The following is a 9849-nucleotide window of genomic DNA, read 5'->3' as shown; positions in this document are numbered from 1 at the left end:
CACTTCATTACTTCTGAGCAGTGATGGAAATCCTGATTATCTTTCGGCTTCTTCTGAAACAACCACTGTGGAGAAAGGAAGGAGATCTCTTCACTGACACATGGGGATAGAAATATAAGGTCCTCACATGGTCTCCACTGACACCACACTGGGAGCTTATTGCCACTCATTTGGGATGAGAAGTCTCAGCTCCATATTCTGACACCACCCTGGTGGAAATTTGGAGTGGATTATTATAGTCTGGTTAGTGTGAATGTCTAGGCCTTCTCTTGGGCTTTCTGGTAGGCTGAAGCACCATTTTTTTTTTCCTTTGGTGCTTGCCTGAAGTAAAGTGTTATAGTTAAAAGTCTTCTGTTTGCTAGTCTGCTCTTTTCTGTGTGTGAGTGTGTGTGTGTGTGTGTGTGTGTGTGTGTTTTAATTAGAGAGGAAAGTTGTTTTTTTAGGTTTGTTTTTGTTTTTGTCTGCATCCATTGATATTTCTGGGTTGGTGCCTTCACTCAGTCTGATATATATGAGGCAAAAGAAAATCCAGAGAAATCACTACAGTCTTCAGGTCCTGATGACTTAGTTTACTCCTTTCTCTCTGTTTTTATTAATGACTCTCAAAAAAAACAAACAAACAAAACTACATGTAAAACCAGTTTAGTTAGATAATGGGTAAAGGGCATGAAGAGAAAGTTTACTAAAGGGGATATACAGATGGTAAATAAGCACATGAAAGGTTGTTCAGTACCACTAGCCATTAGGGAAATGCAGATTAAGACCATAAAGAGATATCATTACTTTTATATTAACTAAAATGAAACATAAAGACAATACCAAATACTAGCAAAGATGCAGATAAACTGCATCTCTTATGCATTCCTGGTCAGAATGTAAAATTGTATTGTCACTTTGAAAATAATTTGGCAGTTTCTTTAAAACAATACTAAAAATGCACTTTCCATATGACCCAGGAGTCACACTCTTAGACAGTTGTTCCCAAGTAATATAGAAGACAAAAAAACTATCCATGAATGTTCACGTTTACTCTATGTGTCATAGCCCAAACCTAGAAACACTCAAAATGCACAGAGATCGGTGAATGAACACTTGATAGTGCAGCAATGTGGATGGATCTCAAAGGTATTATTCTGAATGAAGAACACTATTTCAAAAGGTCATGTACTCTTTGATTATATTTATATAACATTCTATAAATGACAAAATTATAGAACTAGAGGACATACTAATAGTAGTCAGAATTTAAGGATGGTCTATTTAGTTTGCTGAGGCTTCTCTAACAAAAAGTCACACAAGCCAGGCATTTTAAAACAACAAAAATTTACTCCCACAATTCTTGGGGTTAAAAGTCTGAAATTAAGTTGTGGGCAGGATTACTAATGGAAGTTCTGAAAAGAAATTGTCTCATGCCTCTTCCAGCTTCTGGTGGCTACCAGCAACCCTTAGCATTCATTCCCTGGCTTATTGCTGCATAACTCCCATCTCTGCCTGTATCTTCATGTGGGCTTCTTGTCTGTGCTTTTGTGTCCTCTCTTCCTCTTATAAGGGCAACAGTCATTAGATTTAGTTTCTACCCTAAATATAAGATGATTTCACTTTAAGATCTTTAATTCTTTCTGAAAATAACCCCTAGCCAAATAACATCGCATTCTGAGGTTTGGGTACATTTGAATTTTTGAGGGATGCTCTTCAACCCACTTTAGATGGTGATGAGGAAGAATGTGAACATGACAATAAAGAACATGAGGGAGATCTTTGCACTGATAGAGCTGAATCTTGATTATACTGAACATTACATGAGTAACATTTATGATAAATGGTATAAAAATTTAAATATTCATTGTACCAATATCAAATTTCTGGTTTGGATATTCTATTATAACTATGGAATATGTATTCATTGGGGAAAAGGGATAAAGTGTATGTGAGACCTCTGTGTACTATTTTTGTAATGCCTTGTGATTTTATTTTTATTTTAAAATGAAAAAAAGGGGATCTTGTAATTTTCTTATAGATGACAACATTTCCCTTAATTATATGTAAATATTCCTTGCCTTTCTTTGTGTTTAATATAAGAAAGAAATGATCTCTGTTCTCTTCAAGTAAGGAAAAAATTGATAATTGCTAAAGAGTGTCATGAGTCATATGTTTGATATTTTAATAGATTGCTTATGTCGTTACGGAGTTTATACAGCTTCTGAGAATGCTGTAAGAATGAGATCCAATAATTGTCTTACTGGCTGCTACAGAATTGAATATCAGGCCTAGAGTGTCATTTTCTACATGAAGAAACTAAGTTAAAACCCAAATTAACTGTAAAGTGTCATATTGAATTATATGTAGTCAAAACTCCTTTCTATCCTTAAGCTAATTTATATATATTTAATGGGTTTAGATGAAAAAAGTATAATAGAACAATTAAAGATTTATATAAGCACAGAATTGTTTCCCTAAAGATAATAATACAATATATACAATCTATTTATTTGCATACATCATTTACAAAAGAAATAAAATAATAAAATAGAATATTGTTCAGGAAATATCGTCAGCACTGAAATTTACCAACTCCCCCCCCAAAAAAAGGGGAAAAAGAAAGAAAGAAATTAACCAAAAACAGGTCTGACTGCCTGCCGCTATGAAAGCCAGTACTTGAGGGGCAGGTGCTGAGGTGTAGGAGAGTGGTTTATTTGCAGTTGTTGGCCACCTAGAACATGGGGGACTCATGTCACAAAGCCCATCTCCGCTTCTCAGTGGAGGCAGAGATTTTTATAAGGATGGAGAGGGGAACAGAACAAAGAGATGAAGGGAGGGGGTTGAAAAGTTCTCTATGTGCAGACGCAAGTGCGCACAGTCCATTTTGATAAGGCAAGTGATGGTCAGTGTGCATCATCCTGGCTTCATGTCATCCTGGCTCCATGGATGAAAGTTGGCAAATCTCTCAGAGCTGAGATGCTTGAAGGTCAGGATCTGTATCTTTTGAAGTTATTTCCTAGGACTTGTATATAAACATGCTGTTCATCCATAAGTCACATATTAATCAGAGTAGAACTTACAGAAATATTGTCAAAAGAATGGTGATGTGGGTTACAATTTTCCACTGTTACAGAAAGAAGGAAAGAGAGAAAGCAAACAAACCCTCAATGGCAATTGTATAATTTAAAGTGATTCAACTATGCTATTAACTAAAACATATTTTGAAAATGACTTTTCTTAGTAAATATTTTTGAATTTCTAAAATATAGAAAGGATTTCTCCATGCCTTAAAGCTACAGGATAGCTATATTTAGGTAACTGACTGGCAGGTGTCTGTTCTGTAGGAAATGAGATTCCTCCTCCACTGTCCACTTCAAATTTATCACAAAATATGTTGCCCAGGAGAATTTAGAGCTAATTAGGATTGATGCTTCTTTTCAGGTAAAAGCTCCCTAGGTGGAATCAAAATGTCATAAGGGAAATAAAGCTGTAACAGAACAGACTGCAAAGAGAGGAATAAAGAATCAGAACTCAGGCTATGGATTGTTTGTAAGAATAATGATGCTATTTTCTAATTAAACTTGATTTTCAAATTTTGTATTTACAGATGAATTATTGTCTTGAAATACCATTCTTAATCTCAATAATAGACTTATAATGCATTTTAATGATACATTCTCCTACATAATATAATAGCATAAATATTAATATTAAGAATAGCACCCTACACTTATCTAGTATCTTTAATTTCAAAAATCAAAAAGTATTTTACAGGTTAAGCTCCACACCTTAGTGGTAGAACTCACTAGAAATTTAAAAGTAGTTATAATACATTGAAAACTGGTCTCATATATAAGGTGAAGTATAAAATTTATTTTTCAATATCAAATTAAGTTAAAATATACAAGATTAAAATAACTAAATAAGAAAAATTGTGTCTATAAATTTTACTTTTTAATTTATTTTTATTATAATTGAAATACAATATTATATTAGTTTCAGGTGTCTAACATATTGATTATGTTGTGATGGCCACACTGAGTCTAGTAACCATCTGTCACCATACAAAGTTGCTACAATATTACTGGCTTTTAAAACTTTTTCTAAAGTGACCCTAACATTAAATATTGAAAACTATTTTAATAAATATTGAACCAAATATGAAAACCATTGCATCTGATAAACTCTTCCAAATTCAGGATGTTATTCATGATTTAAATATGTTTCAGTACCCTTATTATACAAACTTATTAACTGCCTTATTCTGCTCTGGCTGCTATAACAAAATACCAATGTTGAATCTGTAGCTTAAATAACATATATTTGTTTCTTATGGTTCTAGAGACTGTAAAGTCCAAGAACAAGGTGCTGACATACTCAGTCCTTGGTGAGGGCCTTTTGCTTTCTTGTAGAAAGCCTAACTTGTTGGGTGCTCATCTGGCCTTCCTTCAGGGCTTGCATGTGGAGAGTTAGATCTCTGGCTTCTTCATATAAAGGCACTTGAGGTTCCCACTCTCATTACCAAATCTAGACCTAATCCCACCTCCAAATGCCACCATGTGGGGGGATAAGCATTCAACATTTGAATTTCGAAAAGACACAGACATTTAGTCTGAAACATTCATTGACCACTGCACAGTGTAATGTTGAAAGTGAAGTGAAGAGTTAGTCAGGATTGAGATATTGCTATTATTTCTAAGCTTTCCTTTGTGAATTACATTACAGTACAATAAGCTAACAGGGATCATTTATTTTTTTAAAAGTGGCTTTTAGGATACTGTGCATAAATTTCAGGCTGTTTCAAGCTATAGAGCAAATAAATGACAGAATCCAAAGTATATTAAAGCAAATTCTTTGTGTTGTGTTATCTTGGCCCCTTGTTTCTTATGAATTGCATTTTATTCCTAACCTTCAGCCCAGACTCCCCCGCTGTCTAAAGTCCTCTGCAACAGGATAAATCTCTCAATTCATAGTACTCTTGTTTAATATTTATGGTAGAAAAATTTTCCTCCTGTTTATTAAACATTGATGAAGTGTAACTTAATTTCAGAATCTAAAGTTATTTGGGTCTAAAGGACAGTAAGTGATCGATAATGTGATTCAAATATTTAAAGTTCCATTGACAAATAGGTGTGGCAAAACTATAAATCACTGCTTATTACTAAATCTGTATTGCAATATATAATACTTAAACATAGATTTGTGAAAATAAACATTTAACAAAATTTCTTATGATAAAGTCATAACAAACATAATATCTATTCTCCTTTCTTCTCAAACATTCAAAAAATTAAAGTTAAAAATAATAGTTTGACTCTGGTTGGGCTGGTTAGTTGGCTGGAGCATCATCTCATACACCAAAAGGTTGCAGGTTTGATTCTCAGTCAGGGCACATACCTAGGTTGTGGGTTTGACCCGCAGTCAGGGCATATGTGGGAGGTAACCAATCTGCATTTTTATGCTTCTCTCTCTCTCTAAAAAGTAAAATCAATAGTCATATCCTTGGGTAAGAATTTTTTTAAATGATAGTTTTGAATATAATCTCATCTTCTAGTAATGTTCCTATATTTTTCTTTGTTTTATTTATTTAAATAATTGTTTATCACAATAGTTCATTTACTCCATGTTTACTCTCTGTGATAAAAGGTATTTATCCTTAGACCTCTTCCCATGTATCTCTACTGTCCTCTTCTTACTGTTTATTATTTCTGTAATTATGAGATGGCAAAATAAAGTACAATGTTCCTAGGAATGAATCTTAATTAATATAAAAATGGATAAAAGTATATTTTCAAGTTCCGTATATTTTAAACTGATTTTACACTTTGAAATTTAATTCCAGAGTTGTATTAACCTGACTTACCCCATAAACATTGTGATACTTTTCAATAGCAGAGCCAGAAAAATTTTCTATTTTTTGCCAAATGTTAAACTTTAAGATTAATTTTCTTAAAAAGTAGTAATATTTATCACCAGTAAAGTAAAATGCTTTTTCCTTTTAAATAATATGCATTTTAAGAACAGAACCATGCCAAAGAAGCCTGGATTGACTTCGTGTTGTCTGGATAATTATCTGACACTTGTTATATTGGAGTAAATCTGGGTTTCTTAATGAAATATGTATTGGTAACAATCAGAAGGCACTTAAAAGGAACAAAAACCTAACTGCACCATTTTGTGAATAATAATGCTATAACAAATTAACTCCTAATTTTAATGACTCAAAACCTATGGAGTTCTCCTTATCATTGTGCAAATACCTGCAACCTTGTTTCAACAGAACTGATGGAAATAATATTTAACAATCTATAAGTTCCAGGAGGTGAGTGGAGGAAAGATCTGATTGGTCATGGGGCTCATTTCCTTTCTTGTTTTGAGAGTTTAGTGGAGAACTTGCTCAATAGATCTGAGTTAGCTCAAGGGAAGAATTGGCTGATTCTAGAAACTGTGTTTAAAGTCTGACCTGATCTAAGCAGGCCACTTTTTTGACAATAAAACTTCCATTGTCAAAATTCACATATATTTCTCTTCTCTACCCTGTTCCTATAAATATGTAAAACCATAGGGAGACAGGATTCTTCTCCACTGGAATATTGGCAATGATGTATATGGATTATTTTTGCCCAACATAAACTATAATATAGATTTTCTGGATATACACTATATACTTCTCTACTCTCTGCTTTAATCTAATAAAACTCTTTTATATCTGCACCATACACAAACACACACCTACCACCACCACCCTCAAATATAAATTGGTGTCAGAATAGGAAAATGCTACAAAGTTGATCTTAATATACATGAATAAAATTATATATTTTTAAACCTAACTTTAAGAAAGGCTTAGCAATTGATATGGAATTAATGTCTGCCCTGGACATATTCAGGCCAGGGAGAAATCAAGAGGTCAGATCTTGTAAACATGATAATTAGAACATCAGATAGTATTAATTAGTGGAAATATTACTTTATCCTTGGAATTCTTTTAGTTGAATATTTCTAGGTTGTTCGTTGTAAATATTTGGATTTAATGGATTAATGGAACATGGCTTATTAGAAAATGCCAGTGTGTATTTTGTAACTGTTTAAGTACAAAATAAAACATTTTATGACTTAAATAGCTCTCTTTGTGGAAATGATGCCCTAAGTGTAGTACTTAGAGTCTCAAATATTAAACTAGGCCAGAGCTTATCTTTATACTCCAATGAAGGATCTTGGCAGTTCCAGATTTCTGCATACTTTGCCTGTGTCTCATTATTTGCTGTATTTTTGCATTTTTCAGTCATGTGATACCAGAAAAGATATCTGATTCTTATGACTATAGTTTGACAATTTGACCTTTTGCATTATTTTAGTTATATTTTGAAAAAAGCCTTTCTTCTACAGATGAATTGTTCTTTGTTCAGAGAAATGATTAGTTTTGGTATTCTAACCTCTGTGACAGCATTAGGGGAAGCCCTCCTAAGGGGAAGTATGTTGACACAGAGACATGGCAACTGCTTACTGATGTAATCTTATGTTTCTTGAATAGCCTTCAACTTGTGGGAAAAAATACATACCATTTAATGAGTACAATATGGGCCAAGTCCTTTTCCTATATTATGTAATTCAGTCATAATAATGAATGCATGAGTCATATAATAGTATTCCCTTTTGAGAATTAAGAATAATGAGTGTGTATTGCTTTTAGCAAAAGAGAAAGAGAAAGACAGAGAAACAGAGATATTGATCTGTTGCCTCCTGCATGCCCCCAACATAGGAGGAACTCACAGCCCAGATAAGTCACCTGACCAGGATTCAAACCTGTGACCTTTTTTGGTGTATGGAAGACACTCCAACCAACTGAGCCACCTGTCCATGGCTGGAAGTAATTGTTTTTATCAATAAATAGGAGACCCTCCCATTTAATGATGTTTACTTTTATGCATCAATTTGAATAAGTCATGGGGTGCTCACATATTTGGTAAACATTATTTCTGGTTGTGTCATTGAAAGGTATTTAGAAATGTTATTACCTTTACACATATAGTTTCAAATTATGTTCACTTGATTTTTAATATAAATATAACTTTAAGAAAATTTTTATTAATTTGCCATCAGTTCCTCTCTTCTGCACAATTATTTCTAACTTAGATAAAGTAGCAATTTATAATTATTGTTCATATAATTCCAATTAAAACTGAAATCCTACAATAAAAGGCAAAATAGTAAATTTTTTGTTGGAAGATAAAATTCAATCATGGCTCTTCCGACATTGCTAGAAAACCAATAAAATTTTCTCACTGTAAATTATACTGAACTTTTTTATTTATAACTACTCTGAGCAGGATGGTTATAAATTTCATGGAAATTAAAACCATGAGAATGATTCATCTGGCCAAGAAAAATGTCAAATGCTCTAACAACTTTTCCTAAATTAAAAAAAGAAAACAGAGAATTTCTTCCTTTTTAAATTCTGCTATAAATGGAATGTTTGCATTCTAGCTATTATCCTCTCTTTTGTCTAATAGAAGACTTAAATGATAATACATTAATTTTAGCTTTGTCCCTCCCAAGGGAGGTGCAAAAGAACACTCTTGGATGTAGGAACGAATTGCTAACAGTCATCAGAAAACATCAGAAATATATTTTATTTTCCCTGAATATGGGCAATCTCAGTGGCTTTTGTGGCTGTTATCTTAAAACATATATGTTGTCAGGGAGTATGGGGAACTGCAACATGTGAGATGCAAGAATAGTAATTTGCTCATATTTTATGCAAGGCAAATCTCAAGAATAAAAGGAAAAAATTGGTACATTGTAAGTAATATTTCTGAATCTTGACTGCATATTGGAATCACCTGACAGGCTTTAAAAAAGCCCCTGGGATTTTATTTGATTGATTTTGGGTATCAACTGAGCATCAGGATATGTAAAAGCTTTCCATGTTATTCTATTCTGCATCCAGGGTTAATAACTACTGAAGTCACATTTAATTTGGATTATTTCAATTTCAATTGAAATGTTTTAGATGAAAGATAATTATATTGTAAATAGAACAAATCTCATTTCCATATGTGATTCAGCTTCAGCTTGGACCTAAAATATGGTTAAAAATAAAGCCACAGATGAATATATAGTGTGTGTCTTGAAAGTTCAAATAAAATATATTTAATATAACCACTCATATTTTAAAAATATTAATTTTTACATGAAAGCAAATGTGATCTTATTTTAGATTATTGCTTCCTAATTGTTGAATATTGGTTATTAATTCATAATTCTTTAGGTGGAAAGATATTTGTGACACACAGTGGAAAAAGAGAAAATATAAAAGAGAATATAAAGCTAAAGAAGAAGCAAGGTTAAATTGGTTATTCTTAAGCATATTCCCAAGTGAGGTTCTTTGAAGTTTTGCTTATAGGCATGTATATACTAGTTAAGCCTCTGTCAGAGGCTGGTAAAATACAATATATTTTAATTTTGACTTTATTAACATAAATTGCTATATTTTCTTACAGTTTTCTCTCTACACGTAGACTCTTTTATTTTATTGTAATTATACCTTATACACAATTTGCAGCCTGATAAAATAATTTTTATTAAACAGTGCCATTAACAATAGTTCTCTAGAAACAATAGCACAATTTACCAAGTACTTGAAACAGCCTCAGTGCCCATCTGTAGTTGAGTGGATCAAAAAAATATGGTACATTTACACAATGGAATACTATGTAGCAGAAAGAAAGAAGGAACTCCTGCCATTTGCCACAACATGGATGGAACTAGAAAGAATTATGCTTAGTGAAATAAGCCAGGCAAAGAAAGCAAGATGCCATATGACATCACCTGATACAGAAAACTAATGAACAACACAAATGCACGTGC

The sequence above is a fragment of the Furipterus horrens genome, unplaced genomic scaffold (genome assembly GCF_987537825.1).
Source record: "Furipterus horrens unplaced genomic scaffold, mFurHor1.1.pri manual_scaffold_5, whole genome shotgun sequence".
Classification (NCBI taxonomy): domain Eukaryota; kingdom Metazoa; phylum Chordata; class Mammalia; order Chiroptera; family Furipteridae; genus Furipterus; species Furipterus horrens.
Note: the sequence above shows the minus strand (reverse complement) of the source record.